Source organism: Pinus tabuliformis, chromosome J (genome assembly GCF_031772625.1).
Source record: "Pinus tabuliformis cultivar Carrire ecotype Pingquan chromosome J, CPIR1, whole genome shotgun sequence".
Classification (NCBI taxonomy): domain Eukaryota; kingdom Viridiplantae; phylum Streptophyta; class Pinopsida; order Pinales; family Pinaceae; genus Pinus; species Pinus tabuliformis.
Window position 1 is genome coordinate 1,525,678,958 of NC_142295.1, and position 24,374 is coordinate 1,525,703,331.

A 24,374-nucleotide genomic window follows, 5' to 3' on the forward strand; every position below is an offset into this window, starting at 1 on the left:
GACTCCATACTTTTCAACTGAAAGATCAACGTGGGAATAACAGGTGATTATGTTCCGTTTAAAATAAATTTTATTAGCGACGCTTTTAGACACAAACTTGCTTTTTCATGTTTTAAGAGTCGAGAAAAAGCTAAAGATGACTCTAGTCGCCTTCGATGTTTTAACGAGCCCGAAGTGACAAATGCTCGGATGGACTTTTTCAGTTATAGAGTTTGAAAAAGGCCAAAAGAAACTTCTCTGGAGTTCTAGGCAGAGGGTGTGCCAAACTTTTCGCGAAACCACAGAATACGTTTTACGGTACGGGTGGTCGATCTTCGTGAATGCTGTGTTCACTGCATCGCGATCAGCAGGGCGGCCGACACGGCTTCCTATGGATAAAAGATAATTGCCTATAGGGGTCTCCCAATATATACTCGACGGTACGTGGGAGCACAAGTCCATATTAGTGCCACCGACTCTCAGGAGGAATCACCCACCTTCGTAGAGATCGACAGTCACTATGTTTAACGACGCCGGAACACGTCTCTACCTAGACCTCTATTTGTTTGCGTTATGTTACAAAGCGTTGTTATGTAAATTGGATTTATTTTAATGTTGATCTTGCTTAGCAGTTTGCCTTTAAGGATCACCACGAGATGTATATGACAAATCCCTGAATGCAGTCTAAGATGAGAAGCAAACTTTTCAATATTTCAACTTTGAAAACCTTAACTACTGAGGGAAAAGAAAGGCAAATCTTTTCACACAGATCATAGAGCACACACTAAATGCAAATTTTTCCTAAATCGTCAAGAAAACAGTCAAATGCAAAATTCACAATGCATGTATTTTCTTTTCCCTTTCTTAATGTGGATGGGTTACAAAAAGAAAGTTGTTATATAACTTTGATTTCGATCTAAAGCGAAAGTAAACAAGCTTGTCCAAAATCAAAAGACACCTTAAGATTCACTTGCTTAATCACTGGAAATGCATGAAATCAAACCATAATGACGAAAGTAAAATGACTAATCAGCTATGGACAACAAACAAGCTAACTCTTTAGACCAGCAAAATGCCTAACACAGGTTCAGATCTAAGAGGCCAAAAGCAAGACTAGTTTACTCTTCGTTATGGGAAATTGTAAATGAGTAAGAAATACAAAAGAACAATTACAATTTCGTTATATAACAGAGGCAGAATGATGGCAAGTAATATTGGTTTCAGAACAGGTGCAAGACTGGTAACTGGCAGTCAAATCAATAGTGAAAACAGGCAAGAGAAAAGGAGGAAACCCCAACTGCACTAGGCAAATTTGGGCCAACGCAGGTGCTGCACAGCCAATCTGGCTCTCAGCGCAGGTAGCCCCTTCGGGACCTGCGTTGCAAAGCAGGTAGCCTGTGTACTACCTGCTTTGGAAAACGAAAGTTGCGTTTTCTCAGTTTCCGGGTCACAATTTTCTCAAAAATGCGCAGTTTTTGCTCAAATCAGAAGCAATCAGTCAAGCACACTCAAAGGGATGATTAGGAAGGTGAAAAGCTATCACTAAGAACTTACAAGGATCCTTGTAGACCAGCTCTTCAAATCATGAACTTGCTCAGAAATGAGCTAGAGTAGCTGCCCTCTACTTCGCTTTTGATATAGTCAAAAGCTTTTCGATTTGGTACTCTTGTGTTCAGGAAATGAAGAGCAAAATACTACAAACACAATCAAACGGATACGATCCCCAGCGGAGTCGCCAGTTTGTTGTAGGGAAAAGTATCCGACTCGGATGACCCTATCCCACTCTAAGGGTGATAGTACCTTAGCAACAACTGTAAAACAAACTACTTAAGGTTTACTTCTTTATGAAAGCAAAAGAGAATGGAGAAATGCACTAACCGTTGCCTTGCGCTTAATGTCGAATCCAAACTCTTCTCTTTGGCCGCTTGCTCTTAGCTCCTTGTTCTTTTGCTTGCCCAGCTACAATGAGATCCTGCAAAATAACAAAGAAGGAAACTACAAGAGGCATGCAATCATAATTGGTTCATGGATTAGTATAAACGAAACATGCAATCATCACAATATATTATTGAAACAAGAGCACATAGAAGAACCTCAATAGCTTTTATTAATGAAGAAGTAAAGGTTCTGAGAGTATTACAACCATTGAAGGCTCCAACCCAGCAACACCTCCCAGCAGAAAGAATTTCTCCTCTTCACCTCTCTCAAACAATCACCCAATAGCTCAATAGTGAAACCAACAGCATATCATTACTTTGCACAAAATTCCAGCCTCCTGAGCTCATAGGAGAGAGCTCAATATATAGATGAATTGAGAAAGGATGAGTCAGCTTGCAACTGATGTGTAGCTGCCTTGTGTCCTCTCTCTCTTCAGTTAATCTTCAGTTGATCTTCAGTTCTTGAGTCCACTTGGAGAACCTTGCTTCCACTTGGAGAAACAGAGCCTCTGACTCATCACAAGGCGAAATACCTGATCCAAGTGTCATTTTTGGAAGATTCCAGAGCAATGACTCAGTGTGCCACTTGTCCCATCTCACTCAGCGCAGGTGGCCTTTGTTCCACTTGCTTTGCAACGCAGGTACACCATGGAGCAACTGAGTTTCAGCGCAGAAACCTAGTGGAGCACCTGCTTTGATTTCAGGATTGCTTGTTTTTGAGTGTTTTCAGGTGGAGAACTGATCTGAGAGCTGTTGGTTTGCTGACCTTGTTCCTCTAGGGGTAGGAACATCATGTTTAGGGAACTTTGGATCCCTTGGATTATTGACAATTCATGCTTGCTGCTGTAAGGCACAAAATTGTCTATAACACCGTGGTATTCATTCACCCATGGAATTGACCCGTGGTATTGTAACTGAAAAATACTATAAGTAACAAGTCACATTTTGTAAAAGGACAGATTGTCCGCCACAATGTAGCCTTTATAGTTATTATCGATTTTAATAAAAAAGTTTCTTTGTAGTTTTGTTTATTGGGCATTCTCCTATTTTTCTTCTGGCAATGCAAGTTTTCAGATCTTGGGGGTCTCTCCTCCCAAGATCCATTTCAATCTTTTAGATCTTGGGGCCTTTCCCCCAAGATCCATTTCAAGTTTTCAGATCTTGGGGGTCTCTCCTCCCAAGATCCATTTCAATCTTTTAGATCTTGGGGGCCTCCTCCCAAGATCCGGATCAGTGGTAAACAAGAACACAACAAATTACAGAGATAACCATTGTATGGGTCCATGTGATACTCAAATTGGCAGAGGTCGTGAAGCGGTTGGGCTTACCGACCACAGCACATCCACAACCATACACCATTGGGTGGCTTCACCAAGGGCGAGATCTTCGCTTGAGCCAGCAGTGTCGCCTTCCATACAACATCAAGCCCTTCACGGATGAGGTATTGTGTGACATTGCTCCCTTGAAGTTTGTGATGTATTACTAGGACAACCATACTTGTGGAAGCGACATGCTGTGTATGAATCAAGGGGAGTCCTTATCAACAATGAACTGTATCGGGGAGCCCTTTACCCACATCTGGGAGTGGAAGAGACGCTCCTCCTCCTCTGGATCTTCGGGTTCATTTTTCTGGATCTTTGCGGTAGCAACAGTGGCGCTGGGATCCGCATCAATGATCTGCTTCCCTATTTCATACCGCTTATCGGGTTCTGACTCAGAGTCGGAACATGCATCTGATTCTGAAACCTTTAGCTTAGCCACGAGTGACTGCTTGGCCCGACACTCACTTATGTTGTGAGTGGAGCTCTTATGGAACTCGCACCATTTTCCAGTGTCCTTTCTTGGCTTCGCGGCGTTGTTCTTTGCTTGCAGCTTCGGCTGGTTGTCTTGGGTTGTCCCGCCTGGGCTCTGTCCTTTGTTCTGTGGTTTAGGGGCACCTTTCCCCTGCTTTGGATTTGCAGATCCAAAGTCTCGCTTCTTTTGTTTAAACTTCTGCTCGACCTTGATGGCATATCGGTATGCTGCGCCGAGCGAGGGGATGTTTAGGAATTGTATTTCTTCCTGTATGTACTTGTGCAGGCAGCCACGGTATTTGAGTATCAAATGTTGCTCCGAATCCTTGATAACAGAGACAATGGTATGGGTCCAGGTGGACTTGGCAGGTGGCCACCAATATCCACCTCGATATTGGTGGCCACCTGCCAAGTCCACCTGATCTTGGGGGTCTCCTCCCAATGATCCAGGTGGATATTGGTGGCCACCTGCCAAGTCCACCTGGACCCCCACCATTGTCTTTCTCAGCATTTTCAATTTCCTTAATTGTAGCACAACTTACTATTTTTAGCAGTTTTTCGGGTCCTGAACTTCGAGAGCCGTTTTGAGGCCCTAAACGACGTTTTTTGGGGAATCCGGGGGCAACATTGGTCCATGGGATGGACCGATGTTTCCCGTTCCAACAATGATAGTGCTCGGATAGATCTTTCTAATGAGCTATTGTACGCGTCAAACGGAGATCATATGCCAAAGTTACGACCCCGGGAAGTTGATGTACCAATTTACCCCAAACGGGGCCCACAGTTTGGCGTTTCATCTCCTAGGGTTAGGTTTTGGAATGTTAAGGGTTTTTCCATTTTTTCTCAACAATAAATAGGCCTTCGAGCCTCATTGTAACACAGTTCAGAGGCATGTAGCCGTCACATCTCTTCTCAGAGATAAGCTACCATCGCCCTAGCTAGTTCTCGACCCTGACCCTAGCATATTTCAGTATTTTCCATTAATGAAATGAAGTATTATTTCCGCTGCATCTTTGTGTATATGGTTATCTTTGTGTATATTATTTTGCAGTACTGCCACTGTTTTCTCGACCCCGAAATGCCCAGCAGCCCGACTGTAGTGTGCTTCCCAAATAATCTTGGCACGCTCGCTTGAAGGAACACAAAGGTGACGGAGGTGGCATAATAGGGCATCCTGGAGGTGAAAATCTGCAACATGCCGACCCTCCAAGAGTGTCTGGTATGTGTGGCTGAATTCTGGGTCGCTTTTGTAGAGAAGTAGCCAATCAGAAGTCTCATGCCCACAAGAGTTGAGCACGGTGGTCAGCGCCATGATCGGTGGTCGACTGAGGCAATCTGCAACATTATTGGTGCTGCCCTTTTTATACTTGATATTCAAGTGAAACTGTTGCAGGTATGTAGACCACTTCTGATGGCGATCATTCTGCAATTTCCCTTGGCTCTGTATGAACTGCAGGGGTCGGTGGTCTGTGTGGATGACCGTTTCGTTCCCCAAAATGTAATGCTTCCATTTTCGGCAGGCATGTACAATGGAATACATCTCTTTATCATAAGTGGGGTACTTCCGGACTATGTCTGAAAGAGTTTCACTGTGATATGCCACTGGATGTCCATGTTGAGTAAGGACTGCCCCAATAGCATAGTCAGAGGCATCTGTCTCGACCTCAAATGGTTGTTGTAAATCTGGTAACGCGAGCACTGGTGCCGTGCAGAGGCGATCCTTCAACTCCCTGAATGCCTTCTGTTGAGATTCAGACCAAAAGAGTTTTGCTTTCGCCCCTCCCTTGGTGACTTGACTCAAGGGCCAAGAAATATGAGAAAACCCCAGCACAAACCTGCGGTAGAAGTTGGCAAGACCTAGAAAGCTACGGAGCTCTGTTAGAGTGGTTGGAGAGGGCCAATCCCGAATGACTTGGACCTTGGCTGGATCGACATGAACCCCTTGTTCATCAATGATGTATCCCAGATACTGAACCTCGATCATGCCAAAAGTGAATTTCTCCAAATTGGCACATAGCTTGTGTTGCCGTAGTGTTTGGAGAACCTGTCGGATGTGGTGGAGGTGCTCTTCCCAACTCTGGCTGAAGATCAGAATGTCATCCAAGTATACTACTACAAAGGAGTTGGTGAACTCTGGCACGTCTTGGTCCCTTCCCTGCCGCAGCGTGGTCCACTTTATGTATTCATCCTCATAGCTTCCGACAGGGTAGTACTGCTCCTTGATGGCATCCCGGAACGAATCCCAGGTGGGTGCGGCTGAAAATAGTGAGCCAGTACTTTCATCCTTCTGCTCGCAGTAGGTTTCCCACCAGTCCTTGACGTGGGGGGCTGCTTTGAGAAGAGCAAAAACAATCTTTTCCTGACTCGAAAATTCATGAACAGAAAAATAACCCTCTAGCAGATTTAACCATTTATCTACGGCATCGGCGTCTATCTGACCCTCGAATATGGGGATTTCAAAATTAACTTGTACCTTAAAGGGTGTGGCGTTTCCAGAGGAGCTTCTGGAATCCGATGCGCCGCTTCTGTGTAGCCGCTGAAGGATCTGGGCAAAGCTGTCCATCATCGCGTTCCGTTGTCGCTCGACCGCTTCTTCGAGCAAGATTTTGATGGGATCTCCTGCCCCCTCGTCTTTCTTCTCATCCGCCATGGGAGGCCGTCGGGATTTGCGAGGCTGGTCTTGCAATGGTTCAACCAGTTCAAGCCCTAACTCCTTATATCCCGACCTTGTTGGGGACATGCAAAGAAAAATAGAGAAAAAGCAGACCGCTCTGATACGACTCTGATATGGTCCTTACACCATTACTAAGGCTATGGGAGACAATGCATTTGAGCTCAGCATTCCCCCGTTCCTTGGCCTGCACCCAGTGTTCAATGTGGACCGCCTTCGGCCATACTTTCCACCATTGCTAGACACATCCGACATTGCAGAACAGCTCAAACCCACAGAATTAAATCCAGATTGCATGGAACAAGCTGCAACTGATTGAATCATGGACACACAGATCAAGAACACTCACCAACAGAATATCCAACTGTATCGAGTTGTCAAAGCAGGCCAACTCCTTCAGCAGGGCAAGTGGCTCACCAGGGAACAAGTTCAGCAGAAGTTTCCTCATCTCATGGAGGAGCTCTACGCAATGGGGACCATTGCTTCCTAAGGGGGGAGGAATGATCCAAGTGGATATTGGTGGCCACCTGCCAAGTCCACCTGGACCCCCACCATTGTCTTTCTCAGCATTTTCAGTTTCCTTAATTGTAGCACAACTTACTATTTTTAGCAGTTTTTCGGGTCTTGAACTTCCGGAGCCATTTTGAGGCCCTAAACGACGTTTTTTGGGGAATCCGGGGGCAACTTTAGTCCATGGAATGGACCAATGTTTCCCGTTCCAACAATGATAGTGCTCGGATAGATCTTTCTAATGAGCTATTGTACGCGTCAAACGGAGATCATATGCCAAAGTTACGACCCCGGGAAGTTGATGTACCAATTTACCCCAAACGGGGCCCACAGTTTGGCGTTTCATCTCCTAGGGTTAGGTTTTGGAATGTTAAGGGTTTTTCCATTGTGTCTCAACAATAAATAGGCCTTCGAGCCTCATTGTAACACAGTTCAGAGGCATGTAGCCGTCACATCTCTTCTCAAAGATAAGCTACCATCGCCCTAGCTGGTTTATTTCCATTTCTGGTTGTAGGCATATTTCAGTATTTTCCATTAATGAAATGAAGTATTATTTCCGCTGCATCTTTGTGTATATGGTTATCTCTGTAATTTGTTTCGTTCCTGTTTAAATCTTGTTCCTTCCACTTTAGTAGGCACCTGCTTCACATTCATAAGTTTCAGCATAGCAGCATTCGGCTTGGGTTATTTGGAGATGTGTCCTCCCACCCCAGGCTATGTAGGCACCTGCTACTTCATCAGCAACCAACATCACGGTTGTGGGTCATCCACAAACCCACACTTCATCGAAGTCCATTTGCTAGGCCGTATACTGTTAGTATCACAGTTGGTCACAAGCATTACAGGGTATCTCTATCCTCGGATCTTCGTTCTTCATGGTTATGGGTCATCCACAAACCCACAGTTCATCGAAGTCCATTTTCTAGGCCACACACTGTCAGAATCACAGTTGGTCACAAGCATTACAGGGTATCTCTATCCTCGGATCTTCATTTATGAGGGTTTTGGGTTAACCACGTAAAACCCTTATCTTCAGTGGATCTTCATATTCAACAAAGGCTTTGCAGGAGGGAACTTTACGCAATGGGGACCATTGCTTCTTAAGGAAGGAGGAATGATCCGAATGGAAAATGGCATCAACCCATGGCACTCATCCACCCATATTATTCATCGACCCATGGAATTTACCCATGGTATTGTAAATGACATCCGCCCATGGTATTGTAAAATCCACCCATGGTATTCATTCACCCATGGAATTTACCCATGGTATTGTAAATGGGATCTGCCCGTGGTATTGTAAAATCCACCCGTGGTATTCATTCACCCATGGAATTGACCCGTGGTATTGTAACTGAAAAATACTATAAGTAACAAGTCACATTTTGTAAAAGGACAGATTGTCCGCCACAATGTAGCCTTTACAGTTATTATCGGTTTTAATAAAAAAGTTTCTTTGTGGTTTTGTTTATTGGGCATTCTCCTATTTTTCTTCTGGCAATGCAAGTTTTCAGATCTTGGGGGTCTCTCCTCCCAAGATCCATTTCAATCTTTTAGATCTTGGGGCCTTTCCCCCATGATCGATTTCAAGTTTTCAGATCTTGGGGGTCTCTCCTCCCAAGATCCATTTCAATCTTTTAGATCTTGGGGGCCTCCTCCCAAGATCCGAATCAAGATCCCATCAAAATCTTGCTCGAAGAAGCACTCGAATGACAACGGAACGCGATGATGGACAGCTTTGCCCAGATCCTTCAGCGGCTACCCAGAAGCAGTGCATCGGCTTCCAACAGCTCCTCTGGAAATGCCACACCCTTTAAGGTACAAGTTAATTTTGAAATCCCCATATTCGAGGGTCAGATAGACGCCGATGCCGTAGATAAATGTTTAAATCTGCTAGAGGGTTATTTTTCTGTTCATGAATTTTCGAGTCGGGAAAAGATTGTTTTTGCTCTTCTCAAAGCAGCCCCCCATGTTAAGGACTGGTGGGAAACCTACTGCGAGCAGAAGGATGAAATTACTGGCTCACTATTTTCAGCCGCACCCACCTGGGATTTGTTCCGGGATGCCATCAAGGAGCAGTACTACCCTGTCGGAAGCTATGAGGATGAATACATAAAGTGGACCACGCTGCGGCAGGGAAGGGACCAAGACGTGCCGGAGTTCACCAATCTTTTCCATACCCTTCGCACAAAGTTGGGTATCAAGGATTCGGAGCAACATTTTATACTCAAATATCGTGGCTGCCTGCACAAGTAAATACAGGAAGAAATACAATTCCTAAACATCCCCTCGCTCGGCGCAACATACCGATATGTCGTCAAGGTCGAGCAGAAGTTTAAACAAAAGAAGCGAGACTTTGGATCTGCGAATCCAAAGTAGGGGAAAGGTGCCCCTAAACCACAGAACAAAGTACAGAGCCCAGGCGGGACAACTCAAGACAACCAGCCGAAGCTGCAAGCAAAGAACAATGCCGCGAAGCCGAGAAAGGACACTGGAAAATGGTGTGAGTTCCATAAGAGCTCCACTCACAACACAAGTGAGTGTCGGGCCAAGCAATCACTGGTGGCTGAGCTAAAGGTTTCAGAATTAGATGCATGTTCCGACTTTGAGTCAGAACCCGATAAGGGGTATGAAAAAGGGAAGCAGATCATTGATGCGGATCCCAGTGCCACTGTTGCTACTGCAAAGATCCAGAAAAATGAACCCGAAGATCCAGAGGAGGAGGAGCGTCTCTTCCACTCCCAGATGTGGGTAAAGGGCTCCCCGATACAGTTCATTGTTGATAGCGGGAGTCAAAAGAACCTCATTTTGGCAGAGGTCGTGAAGTGGTTGGGCTTACCGACCACAGCACATCCACAACCATACACCATTGGGTGGCTTCACCAAGGGCGAGATCTTCGCGTGAGCCAGCAGTGTCGCCTTCCATACAACATCAAGCCCATCACGGATGAGGTATTGTGTGACATTGCTCCCCTTGAAGTTTGTGATGTATTACTAGGACAACCATACTTGTGGAAGCGACATGCTGTGTATGAATCAAGACCCCGTGCTGTTATTATTACGTTGGGAAATAAGTTGTTCAGGATACCAGAGGTAGCAGCACCTACCGCCATCTCTTTGATTACTGCAAAACAATGCAGTAAGATCATTTCCAAAACCAGGAAATTAGTTTTCCTGATGATACGCCCTCAAGGGAAGAAGAAGACAGTGGCCGCGGCCTCCAAACGGGGTCCCTCTGCACGACAGCTACAGATGGACAAGATTGTGGAGGAGTACGAAGACATCTTCACCTCCCCGGCAGGGGTTCCTCTGCACTATCAAGTCAAGCACTCCATCGATCTGACCCCAGGTGCGCCACTACCCAATGGACCAATTTATCGGCGCTCCGTTTTGGAGAACATTGAAATCAAGAGGCAGATTTAGGAGCTCCTGCAGAAAGGTCACATCCGTCTGAGTTCATCGCCCTGTGGGAGCCGAATCGTGTTGGTACAGAAGAAGGATGGGACGTGGAGACTCTGTATTGACTATCGGGCGCTGAACAAGATCACTGTCCGTAATAGGTACCCGATCCCGCGGATTGATGACCTCCTAGACCAACTAAAGGGGGCGAAATATTTCAGCAAGATCGATCTGAAGTCAGGATATCACCAGGTACCAATCGAACCCTCAGATGTGTGGAAGACTGCCTTCAAATCCAAGGAGGGCCTCTTCAAATGGTTGGTCATGCCTTTCGGATTGACGAATGCTCCTGCAACCTTTATGAGGCTAATGGATGACACCTTGCGGCCATTCACCAACTCCTTTGTAGTAGTATACTTGGATGACATTCTGATCTTCAGCCAGAGTTGGGAAGAGCACGTCCACCACATCCGACAGGTTCTCCAAACACTACGGCAACACAAGCTATGTGCCAATTTGGAGAAATGCACTTTTGGCATGACCGAGGTTCAGTATCTGGGATACATCATTGATGAACAGGGGGTGCATGTCGATCCAACCAAGGTCCAAGTCATTCGGGATTGGCCCTCTCCAACCACTCTAACAGAGCTCTGCAGCTTTCTAGGTCTTGCCAAATTCTACCGCAGGTTTGTGCTAGGGTTTTCTCATATTTCTTGGCCCTTGAGTCAAGTCACCAAGGGAGGGGTGAAAGCAAAATTCTTTTGGTCTGAATCTCAACAGAAGGCATTCAGGGAGTTGAAGGATCACTTCTGCACGGCACCAGTGCTCGCGTTACCAGATTTACAACAACCATTTGAGGTCGAGACAAATGCCTCTGACTATGCTATTGGGGTAGTCCTTACTCAACATGTACATCCAGTGTCATATCACAGTGAAATGCTTTCAGACACAGTCCGGAAGTACCCCACTTATGATAAAGAGATGTATTCCATTGTACAGGCCTGCCGACAATGGAAGCATTACATTTTGGGGAAGGAAACGGTCATCCACACAGACCACCGACCCCTGCAGTTCATACGGAGCCAAGGGAAATTACAGAATGATCGCCATCAGAAGTGGTCTACATACCTGCAACAGTTTCACTTGAATATCAAATATAAAAAGGGCAGCACCAATAATGTTGCAGATTGCCTCAGTCGACCACCGATCATGGCGCTGACCACCGTGCTCAACACTTGTGGGCACGAGACTTCTGATTGGCCACTTCTCTACAAAAGCGACCCAGAATTCGGCCACACATACCAGACACTCTTGGAGGGTCGGCATGTTGCAGATTTTCACCTCCAGGATGCCCTATTATGCCACCTCGGTCACCTTTGTGTTCCTTCAAGCGAGCGTGCCAAGATGATTTGTGAAGCACACTACAGTCGGGCTGCTGGGCATTTCGGGGTCGAGAATACAGTGGCAATACTGCAAAATTATTTCTATTGGCCGAATCTTCGACAAGATGTTGGGAAGTACATCCGATCATGTACTGCCTGTGCCATTGCCAAACCGACCATTAAGAAGCAAGGCTTCTATACCCCATTGCCTACCCCTAGTCGACCTTGGGAATCCAACTCCATGGATTACATGTCAGGCCTTCCTTCCACTAAGCATGGAAATGACTGTGTTTGGGATTCCAGCCACTATGCCCCATTGATGTGGCCATGCCACTTGCAGCTACTCACATGAATTCAGCTCATGTCCAGTCCGAAACAAATAAGGCCACCAGCTTCATTGAGCGCATCCAACATATTCGCCAGCAGGTCCATGACATTCTCGAGAAATCAAATGCCAAGTACAAGCAGCGACATGATCAACATCGGGTGCCACACAAGTTTCAGGTGGGCGACAAAGTCTGGTTGCATTTGCAAAAGGAACGCCTTACTAGAGCCTATCGGAAATTGAGACCACTCCGATATGGTCCTTACACCATTACTAAGGCTATGGGAGACAATGCATTTGAGCTCAGCATTCCCCCGTTCCTTGGCCTGCACCTAGTGTTCAATGTGGACCGCCCCATGGAATTTACCCCCAATCTCTGTAATTTGTTGCGTTCCTGTTTACCACTGATCCGTTTCTTGGGAGGAGGCCCCCAAGATCTAAAAGATTGAAATGGATCTTGGGAGGAGAGACCCCCAAGATCTGAAAACTTGAAATGGATCTTGGGGGAAAGGCCCCAAGATCTAATAGATTGAAATGGATCTTGGGAGGAGAGACCCCCAAGATCTGAAAACTTGCATTGCCAGAAGAAAAATAGGAGAATGCCCAATAAACAAAACCACAAAGAAACTTTTTTATTAAAACCGATAATAACTGTAAAGGCTACATTGTGGCGGACAATCTGTCCTTTTACAAAATGTGACTTGTTACTGATAGTATTTTTCAGTTACAATACCACGGATCAATTCCATGGGTGAATGAATACCACGGGTGGATTTTACAATACCATGGGCAGATGCCATTTACAATACCATGGGTAAATTCCATGGGTGAATGAATACCATGGGTGGATTTTACAATACCACGGGCGGATGTCATTTACAATACCATGGGTAAATTCCATGGGTCGATGAATAATATGGGTGGATGAGTACCATGGGTTGATGCCATTTTCCATTCGGATCATTCCTCCTTCCTTAAGAAGCAATGGTCCCCATTGCGTAAAGCTCCCTCCTACAAAGGCTTTGTTGAATATGAAGATCCACTGAAGATAAGGGTTTTATGTGGTTAACCGAAAACCCTCATAAATGAAGATCCGAGGATAGAGATACCCTGTAATGCTTGTGACCAACTGTGATTCTGACAGTGTGTGGCCTAGCAAATGGACTTCGATGAACTGTGGGTTTGTGGATGACCCATAACCATGAAGAACGAAGATCCGAGGATAGAGATACCCTGTAATGCTTGTGACCAACTGTGATACTAACAGTGTACGGCCTAGCAAATGGACTTCGATGAAGTGTGGGTTTGTGGATGACCCACAACTGTGATGTTGGTTGCTGATGAAGTAGCAGGTGCCTACATAGCCTGGGGTGGGAGGACACATCTCCAAATAACCCAAGCCGAATGCTGCTATGCTGAAACTTATGAATGTGAAGCAGGTGCTTACTAAAGTGGGGTGGGAGGGCACGTCTCCAATGGAAACCCACTCCAAACGCTGCTCCAAAGTTAAAATGGACATAACTCGGCCTATATAACTCAGAATATCTATTATAACCTGTTTTTAGAAGCAGAAGGATCATTTTTCATCTTCCCATGTGATGGAAATCCTTATCTGGAGACTCTGAGATCTCAGATTCGCGCTGCAACAGTTCCGCCGTCACAAAAATTCTGATAAAATAACTGATTTTAAATCAGCGATATCTCCCACATACGAACTCCGATTCGACCCTTTTTTTTTTTGAAATTGGGTGATTTTTCAAGAGGAATCCAGATCTGGTATTTGTTTTTGTAAATTTTGTACCAAATGTTTCAGATCTGATCTGCAAAGTCGCCGCCCAAAAAAAAATCCTGCAAAAAAATGAGAAAAGAAAAATTCTTCCTGCTTGACCCAAGAAAGTGCTCTATGGAGGTTGTAGCACCTGCCTGAAGTTTGTTGAATATTGCTGCAAAATTTGAAACTGAAACATGCATCAAACCCTCGTTCCCATAGAATCATAACCTGCTCTGATACCACTGATCCAGATTTAAACAGGAATGCAACAAATTACAGAGATAACCATATACACAAAGATGCAGCGGAAATAATACTTCATTTCATTAATGGAAAATACTGAAATATGCTTACAACCAAAAATGGAAATAAACCAGCTAGGGCGATGGTAGCTTATCTCTGAGAAGAGATGTGACGGCTACATGCCTCTGAACTGTGTTACAATGAGGCTCGAAGGCCTATTTATTGTTGAGAAACAATGGAAAAACCCTTAACATTCCAAAACCTAACCCTAGGAGATGAAACGCCAAACTGTGGGCCCCGTTTGGGGTAAATTGGTACATCAACTTCCCGGGGTCATAACTTTGGCATATGATCTCCGTTTGACGCGTACAATATCTCATTAGAAAGATCTATCCGAGCACTATGATTGTTGGAACGGGCAACGTCGGTCCAACCCATGTTGCCCCCGGATTCCCCAAAAAACGTCGTTTAGGGCCTCAAAATGGCTCCGGAAGTTCAGGACCTGAAAAAATGCTAAAAATAGTAAGTTGTGCTACAATTAAGGAAACTGAAAATGCTGAGAAAGACAATGGTGGGGGTCTAAGTGGACTTGGCAGGTGGCCACCAATATCCACCTGGATCAAGGAATAATGACGAAAAACACTCTCTAAGCTAAGCACACTGTTTAAGCTAAAACACACCAGCTAAAATTATCAGTTTAGAATTTTTGTATAAGTTTCAGCCATTGCCCAGACTTGCATGTACATTGTCAAAAACTTTCCTTGGATTGATTTCGTTAGTGTTAGGGTTTTAAGTGAATTTCCTAGGAGTTTTGCTTGTTGGGTTTGTTTTTCATTTTGGTTGTGTAGTGGCTCTAAGCTCAGAGGCTGTAGGGACTTCAGATCACCTTAGTGTCTACCAACTTTCGTATGAGTCTGACCATGTACGAAATCTCCCCTTGTTGAGGAATCCGCTTTGTATTTTCTCATTTCAAAACTTCGAAAAGCTTGTGTTTGAGAGTTTGGATTTTCATTTTCAAAAAGAAAACGAAATTGGTTGTTCTTGACTGATTTGTGATTCTGCATAAATTAGTCCTTAGCTTGCATCTAGCTGAGTAAAACATCCTTAAAAAAGACTTTTAGTAGGCTTTGACTTCAAATAGGTTTTTATAGTTTATAACTCTAAAAGTTAGTCATTTCCATTAGTTTTGAGTGTTTTATTTACAAAATATAAAAAATCTCTTTTAAAAAAAAAGTTTGTTTTTTGTAGTGATTGAATGCTTTGAAACGAAAAGGGAAATTTTTGTGAAATAACTAGTTGTCTCGTTTTGAGTGCTTTGAAAAGAAAAGCTCTTCTTTTAATTTGTTTAATTGAGAAAGATTTGTGTTACAAAGTATTTGCATTCTCAAACTCTTTCTTAGTTTTAGAAGTTCATCGAAGAGAAAAAGATTGTTTAGATCATCTTAGGTGCATTTTTAGTGATTTTGAGTCGAGTCTTCATACCACGAGTTTCATCTCCGCACCTTTGGACTTAAACAAAAAACCACTAAAATTAACGCTTAAAGTAAAATTCACCTAGTAACATTTTTATTTCTAGGGCTCTGATACACCAACTTAGCTTAGGCTAGTGTCTTGGAGTAGGAGAGTAATTAACTCTCCAAGACAGTAAAAACAAACAAGTAGTTGTATCTTGTGGTAGGGAAGAAATCCAATTGTTGCATTTATGCTCTAGGAAAGCTCCTCTTAAAGGAGAAGCACGAGATCGTGTCCGAACTAGTGTGGGAATCAATCCTTCCTCATTGGGAACGATGCCATATATTCACATATTAAAAACGGTAAACCTCAGATTAACCATTGTCTAGGAGCCTGGGGTCACTTGTTGGTAAACCTTGGATTATGTCAAGGAGCCTTCAAGGGGATTGAGCTTGCTACTCCGCCCTTGCGTGCGTATCGGATCGTAGACTGTTCCCCCAGGTGTATTTGTCTCAGTTGGTAACCTTAGTGGCCATATTCTTTAGGACTCTTCCTGAGGTGATAGTGGGCGAAGATCCCACTATACCTGGAACAGATGTCGGCTAGACTCACTTGGATTTTCTGGGGGGTTCACTTCACTCGAGACAGTTAAGTGGAGGAACTTGTGCCAGTCTATTCATTAAGCAGGTTGTCGGGGTAACTGTTCCAACCGCCATTTCTGTACTGAACTCTGCGACGTTGGATTTCATCACCAACTAGTTTTTTCCGTCTGGAAAGTTACTGTTTGTGTGTGTTTGATCTCCTAGATTCTTTAGGCGTGTGATTCAAATTTGTTTGGTTCTTTAGAGACCTTAGGTGCTTTTCATTGAGATTTTACTTTGTTTGCGTGTGAAGTAGTTAAAAGTCTTTAACTGTGGCTGAATTACCAAGACAATCCCGTAAACTTCGGGGCCAATCTCCTGAGATTATAAACGTGGCTGAGTTACTGAGGAAGTCCCCTAGACTTCGGGGCCAACCTCCTAAGGAAGTATCGAGCCAATTTGAAGGCTTAAAAGTCCTCGTAACTCCTAGAGACAGTAGAGTTGGGTCACCGGCAACACTTTAGATCTGTGGTATCCAGACCCAATCCTTTCGGCCGGAAATTTCAAGGTCAGAACGTTGGAAAATTCGATTCCAGTCCCAAGAATTTAGAATTATTGGAGATACTCTTTATCGCCATGGGGCAGACTCTGTTTTTCGATGTTGCTTAACTCAAAAGGAAGCTGAAAGGGTTCTAAATGACTGTCACTCTGGAACGTGTGGCGGTCATATGTCTGGGTATGCCACAGCCCAAAAGATATTTCGCGCTGGCTACTTCTGGCCGTCCTTATTTAAAGATTGTGTTATGGCGGTCCGAAAATGCCACAACTGCCAGATTTTTGATCGTAAGATGCGCGCTCCACCTGCTCCTCTCCACCCTATAATTGCCATTGGTCCTTTTTCCAAATGGGGTATCGATTTTATTACATGTAACCCTCACTCGGCCGGGGGGCATGCGTATATCATCCTTGCGGTAGATTATTTTACTAAGTGGGCCGAGGCGATGCCTACATTCGAGGCAGACGACAAGACAACTGCAATTTTTGTGTTCAATCATATAATTGCTAGGTTTGGTGTCCCGCAAGCGATAATCACTGATCATGGGCGTCATTTTCGAAACATTATGATGACAAAACTTACAGGCCAGCTTGGTTTACGTCACGATAGTTCAACCCCTTATTATCCACAAGTGAATAGTCTGGTTGAGTCCATCAACAAAGTTTTAGTTATCATGATCTGACGAATCATTGGGATTCATCGGTCGAATTGGCACAACATGCTATTTTCAGCGCTTTGGGCGTACCGAACTTCAATAAAAACATTAACAGGGTTCACTCCTTTCCAACTAGTCTATGGTTTGGAAGCTGAGTTACCCATTGAGTTCGAAATCCCGTCACTGCAAATGGCCATCGAGTTACTTCCAGCCACTTCCAAGGAGGAAAAGCGTTTGTTATACTTGGCTCAATTAGATGAGAATTGACGTGATGTTGCATTGGCGATCGAGACTCACGCAAAACGGATAAAAGCTCAGTATGATCGAAATGTGACCCCTCGAAATTTCTCGGAAGGAGATCTAGTCTTAGTTTATGATCAAGCTAATGATAAATTAGGCGCTGGAAAATTCATTCCTATGTGGCATGGTCCCTATGTTGTCAAGTGAACGCTAGCCAAAGGGTCTTATGAATTGGTAGACTTTGATGGGGACTCTTTGGGTAAACCCAGAAATGGCCTTTACTTGAAGAGGTATTACGATTAAAAGAATGGGTATGGAGATTTTTTAGTTAGGATAGTTTTTTCTTTCTAGCTGGTGTGTTTTAGTTTAAACAGTGTGCTTAACTTAGAGAGTGTTTTTCGTCATTATTCCTGCTTATCTTGGTTTTACTCTTGATATTGCAGATGTCGATGCCTCTCCAAACATACATTTGTTTCGCTGATGGCGCTTCTCGTAATACACGGAACATCTCTTCTGCAGCTTGGGTTATCTATTCACCCTCTGACGAGTTAGTATCTATGCATGGGGTAAGCCTCGGTCAAACAACGAACAACATTGTTGAGTACAGTGTAGTGATTGAGTTATCGTCTGAATCTATTTCATTTGGGATTCAGAGTTTGATAGTGAGGTTAGATTCTGAACTCGTTGTATTACAGTTTAATAGAGTGTATGCCATTAGAAATCCAGTGTTATTAAGATTATTTTTGAGAGTGCGTCTCTTGGAATGTGAGTTTGATTACATTGAATATCAACATATTCCAAGGTCTTTAAATACATTAGCAGATGCAATTGCTTCTAAAATGTTAAATAGACATTTGCAATAATCATACATGTGAATTTAAAATCATTCCATAACATGATTTACAAGATAAGCCGGTAATAGTGATATATATATATATATATAGGAGTGTGTCAAAAAATACATCGTCCTCGATCATAGGTTGAAAAACACCTTATGATCGGCAAAAATGATAAGTACAAAAAACAAAAATGTCACATGTGCCCACAATAGGCGATCATCCTATCACTGGTGATGCTCTCTATAAGAAACCACTGCACGGGTCACCTTGCAAAGGAACCTCCTAAAAGGTTCCGGGACTCCAATCACATAGCGCTGAAGTCGACGAGGAATGTCGTCTATAGTGGTCTCAGGAATATCTCCTGTCAAGCTCTCGAGATGACCCTCCAACTCGGCCAACACCTTTGCTGATTCGTCCTATGGGGCTGGCGCAGGTGCAACTGGTTGCCTCCTCTCGAAAGGCCAGAGAGCGGCTGGTCGCTGTGGACCCACATCTGCATTTTAAAATTTTTACTATCAATTTTGAGACGATGGAAAAATAAAAGAAATTAAAATAGGAAAAATGTTGGAAAGGATTTTACCTGACTCGTCCCACTGCTCTCCTGGTGGAAGAACCATGTCTGGGTCACCACGAAAATCTATCCTAGTGTAAGGGAAGTCCTGAATGGAAAAGACCTGGTTTTCCAGCCATTGGAAATACTCAGGTTTGAATCGATCAACCTCTGTCCTCTCGTCCGAGTGACGGGCCATGACTGCGACCCATCGCATCAGTTTGGGCTCTCGAGGAAGCCCAGCTCCAACAGTAAGGTGTTGTGGGATCACCATAGGAACCCTCTCCAAGCCAAAAATCATGACCAAAGCCCCATAACCAAAGGTTTTTAGTCATCCGTTCTTGGCCCTGGTCAGTTGAACTTTCACATTGGCCAACACGGCATCGCACCAGTTGAAGATGGTGCCTCGAAAGCAATCAACTGCCATACACATTTGGGATCTGGTGGCAATATGTAATGCGGCAACTCCGAAAAGTCTGGTGACAGTAAACGCAATCACCATGAGTTTAGGACGAGATATGGTATTTATGTCTATCCCTTTGTCTCTAGCCTGGCTGTTGCAGTACTCTAGTCGAAGGCTATCGACAGACTGGCCACCTGGCCTAGTCCCGTGCAGAGTCAAGTCTTCGCCTCTCTTAGGCAAACCAATCAAGAAATATATGTCCGCTGGCTCGATTTCGAGCTGGTGGCCGCCGATGAAGAAGCACTGGTCCTGTATGCTCCATCTGTCAACTAGCCACTATAAGAAATCCACCTGAGCCCTCATGCCAGGAATGGCCTGGAATTTGTACAGTCGGCACGCCCTCAAAGCATCAAGTAAAGACTGATGATTCCATGTGGTAGCATCCACGTCCTCATGCTCTCGTTCACGCCAATCTAGCATGATGTACTCTTTGCATCAAGTATAAAGATTAATTAAATTGCTAGAAAATATTTTGATTGGTCCATTTTTGAGAATTTTTGGGTTCAAAACCCTTACGGCGGGGTACGCACCCTCCGGGTTAGACACAGTGCGTGGGACCGCACTTTGTCTACACAGAAGGTGCGGACCCCGAGCTTTTTCCTAATGGAGAAAAAGTCGGGGTCTGCAAGTCCGCAATGGTAAACCTGCGGGCCCCCGCGCGCGGGTTTTGCGCCTAAAAACCCTCCCAAAAATGAATTCAAGGACTAAAACAAACAAATTAAATGGTTAAAAATGAAGAGTAGGATGATGTGGATTATGTGGAGAAGACGACGCTCGATTCCGACAGTTGGATTTTCCACAATCTTCACGGGAAGTCTTCTAAGCAAAAGCACTGTTTTCTCACCCAAACTCAAACGGTAAAAATGATTTGACAAAGGCCCTTTTTATAAGTTTTTTGAGTAAATAAATCACAAATTTGTTTATGTTTCACTTTGAAAAGGTATTTTGCAATGTTTTTATTCATTTCAAACAGGTATGAGTAATGTTTGTGTTTTGGTGCAGAATAAAGGATTATTCAGGCGAAATCTACCATTTTCGACAGAAAAACATGTAGAGACATCTTTAAGCTCTTTTCTGACTCCTAAAACATGAAAAGGTTGCCGAGTGTTTCTTTTAAACTTGTTAAAACAGAATTAAAAGACGGCCCGCTTACAGCTCTTTTCCGACCGTAAAAACATGAAAAGATTGCCGGATTTTTGTCATTTCAAATTCGCTTTTTTACTTTTTTGGGTCAAGGGCACTAATGACGAAAAGTACTCCTTGGTTGTAAAAGATCAAGTGGTTCTCTCAAGTATTATTTTATAGTTTTTCAGGCTTGAGAGACACAAATTTACGAAAAAGGTCAACCCTGGAGTCTTCTTAAGTTTTTTCAGACTCTCTAAAATTGAAAAACGCCGAGTTTCTCCTATACTGGACTCGTTAAAATTTCACAGTAAAGGACCTGTTCAATTACAAACAGGAACGAACCACTCCTTCTTAGGGTTCGAATTTAAACTAAGTTGGACTCATCCGAAGGATGAGCTTATAATCAAGCAAATGTTATCCTCCTCAAGCTTGTCAAAAATAAAGAGGTACTTGCCAGAAATGGTGGGGGAAAAGAGAGAAAAATGAGCCTGTTTGTCATACTTTGTAACCACTCTTGAACATGACACTTTTATTCACCTGGGTTGGGAAATCCTTTGCCTAACAGTTGATCAAACCACATTGAAAGTCTTTAGCCGATTTCTGGGTATTAACTTTAGGTCAATTGTCACCAAACCATCTGTCGTGTCGTTATGTGTTCAAGAGGTCACTGCCAATAAGCCATTCATTTGCAAAATATCTGTCATCCATCTTGACCATCCCTGAGTCAGTTCTTGCAACTAAATTTCTTCAACTTGATCTATGATTTCGTGTTGTGGGCTTTCCTACGACGGATCGCTTTCTATCGACATCAACTCATTATCTAGAAAGTTGATATAGGAATTGCCAGTACCTTGAGATCTGCATGCATCAATGGCAGGTTTCTCGCCTTTGATGACAGTTTATATCATTGACTTTCGATCAAAAGATTCTGTGACATGCTCGACATCAGCACATTTATTCGCATCTCATGGATTGTACTGGGTACTTTGAGAGCCATTGACATCACTGGTGGTTTCTATCACACTTGTTAATAGTTTACATCATTGATTGGTAATCAAGTGGTTTCTACCATGTTCGACATCAACACATTCATTCGCATGGATAGAATCGTACTGTTTCGAGAAGTAGAAATGAAGACCCTGGATCTAGTTTCCACAATCCAGGCTGCGAGGAATTTTGTATTCATTATATAATGGACTATTCATAAACAGATGGCTGCGTCCATACTGTGTCCACATGAGTCTATACTTGTGATGTTTTACAAGATCATTCCTGTATCAGAGCAGTAGTTAGTTTTTCTAGTCAGTTTTGATCTGAGCATGGGAATGCCTACCTCAGCGATGATATGATCTCATATATATATTTTGCATTGAATGTTTTTACAGGTTCCAACCGGGTTCTCCACAAGATGATCCTCGAAATGATAAAGTACTTCACTCTTCCTAAATGATAAGAAATCCTCATCTACTACATACTTCGCACTTTAGGGGGCAATCTATTACACAAAAATATCGTCATCATGATTATTTGCGGTCAGTATGGGTCTATCATTACTTGTACTATCCTCCTAAGCAAGTCTCAGACCTTAGCTCTTCAAATCAAGCTTTGGAAATGAGAGAAAGACATTAAAAATCAATGTAACTCTGGTTCCGCACTTTCTCTCATGGTCACCTGCGGTCCCGCACCTTCTGTGTACAAAACCTGTGGACCTGACCGCTCTGTCCCGAACGGTGTAGGTGCGAACCCCTGTGAAAGTCAAAAGGTGCAAGTTTTATCTTAAAAAACTCACTTTGGGTAATTCTAGAGGTTTCTAGAAGGAATTTTGACGTGGATTGTTCGCTCTGAGGTGGTTCATGCATCCCAAAAGAGAAGGAGCTAATCCCTTGATGAGAGGAGTTATCCCTTTGAAGGAGGGCTTTATCCCTTTGAAGGAGGACCTAGTAACTTCCCTCCATTGCACTATAAATACAGGCATTGGGATGGTTGTTGGAGAGGTTAGAAGCTGAACATTTTTGAGGGTAAATGCTGGTGAAATCAAGACTTCCTAGTTAAGCCTAAAGAGGAGAGATCACATACCTTTTTGGTTTCATTGGGGAGTGAGTGAAACTTGTCAAAGTAGAGGAGACTTCTTGTTGGCCCCTGGGAGGAGCTTGTACAACCTCAAGGCAAAGGTTGTAAGGTTCTTCTTCTTTTGAATTAATACAATCAAACTCATTTTTCAGAGCAAGTATCTTATGTTATTTGTTTCATGGACTCCTTGACTTTCATGTTAAATATGTTTTATGCAATTGGCTTTTCAGGTGCTATTTAATTTGTTTTCCTTGTTTGTGTTTGCAGATTCGTGAAAAGGAGCTCATTGGGATTGAAGGAGCGAGGGCATCCACAAGCTAGCATTGGACCTAAGGTAGGCCCTAAAAATAGTTGTTTGCTATTGTTTATTAAAGCATATTTAAAGAAAGATAGTGTCTGGTTGGTTTGCTTGTCATTAGGTCTTCTTTAGATTCTAGGAAGGTCTATCTTGTCCGCAAGATTGACTTATTCCATGTGACAGGTGACTAGAAACTTTTGCCGGGTAGAAGACACAAAAAAAGGTGGGTGGGAGTATTTTTACTAAAAAAAAATCAGTGTACACTTACCTAAATAATATGTGGGTGATTTTCATGTACAGACATAGAGATAGGTGGCCCGTAATAATAGTGACCTGCTTAGAGGTGTGGTGTTTTTTCTGAGGGCAGGGGCCCCATTGGTTGTTGTCCATGCTAGGTTCATGATGCAGATGGGTTATGCAATATTGGTGAATGATAGGTCAAATTTAAAACGCGGAGGTACATCCATCTTCATCTACCGTAAAGTACCAATGATGGCCTAGGAAATGGGGTGCATGTGTGATGAGTGTAGCATAATGAGGCTGAACTTCAAGGCATGTAAGTGGAGTGGTTCCTGAGATAGAGTAAGTGGTCATGGATTCTGATAGTGAATAGGGGTCTACAAACATGAAGTGAGCCATGAGTTTGAGGGATCTATCAACTGACATGGATGTTTATCATATGCCAGGAAAGATGGTGATAAGCATGGTTGAGATGATGGAACCTTAGGAGAAATGATGTCAGGATATGAAAATATTAGGAGGAAGCCTGTCATGCTAAGTGCAGTATGATACCTTCTCTATTATTTTCTTGTAGGGGTGTTGGTCGAAGTGGATCGTGTGTGATGTACCTAAAATATAGATGACCAATACCCCAAATGAAAGTGTATTTTTAAAACATATACATAATTTGTGACTGATTTGAATTATATGATTTAAATAATGAGAGGAGTACCTAAAATAAGTTTCTATATGTGTGGTGGGCCCAAGAAATGAGTTTTGGTAATTACTTGAATGGATAGTTCCATGATGAAGATGGTGTGGTATTGATCCTTGTGTCTCTTTTGATTTTGTCAACGAAGGTCCCAAGCTTTTGTAATGGGGTAAAAAAAATGGTGAAGAGGTCAATAGATAGGGTTGAGGGAGAAAAATATCACTTATTTTGCACAACTGAGCTTGAGAGGACAGAGCTAGGTTTGGGAGCTTTTCTTGCCATTGCGGTCAGCTAGAGCACCAGGGACGTGTGCAGGGAGATACAGGTAAGGGCTCATCCCATACCCTTCATAATTTTAGCAGAATTAGGATAGATAGTTCATAGAGGGGTTCCTTATACAACATTTTAAAGGTGGGTTTTTGTGGCCGCGAGGGCAACTCCTATCGAGTCGTGCGATTGTCGCACAAAACTCATGTTTTTGCATGGTGACGCCGTGTAAAAGTGGGCCTTAGGCACATAGTCCATGCATCTGAGGTAGGATATGCCACATCAAACCCCTTTGGGGGTCGTCGCAGCTTAGCCACCGGACCATGTGATATCTTCA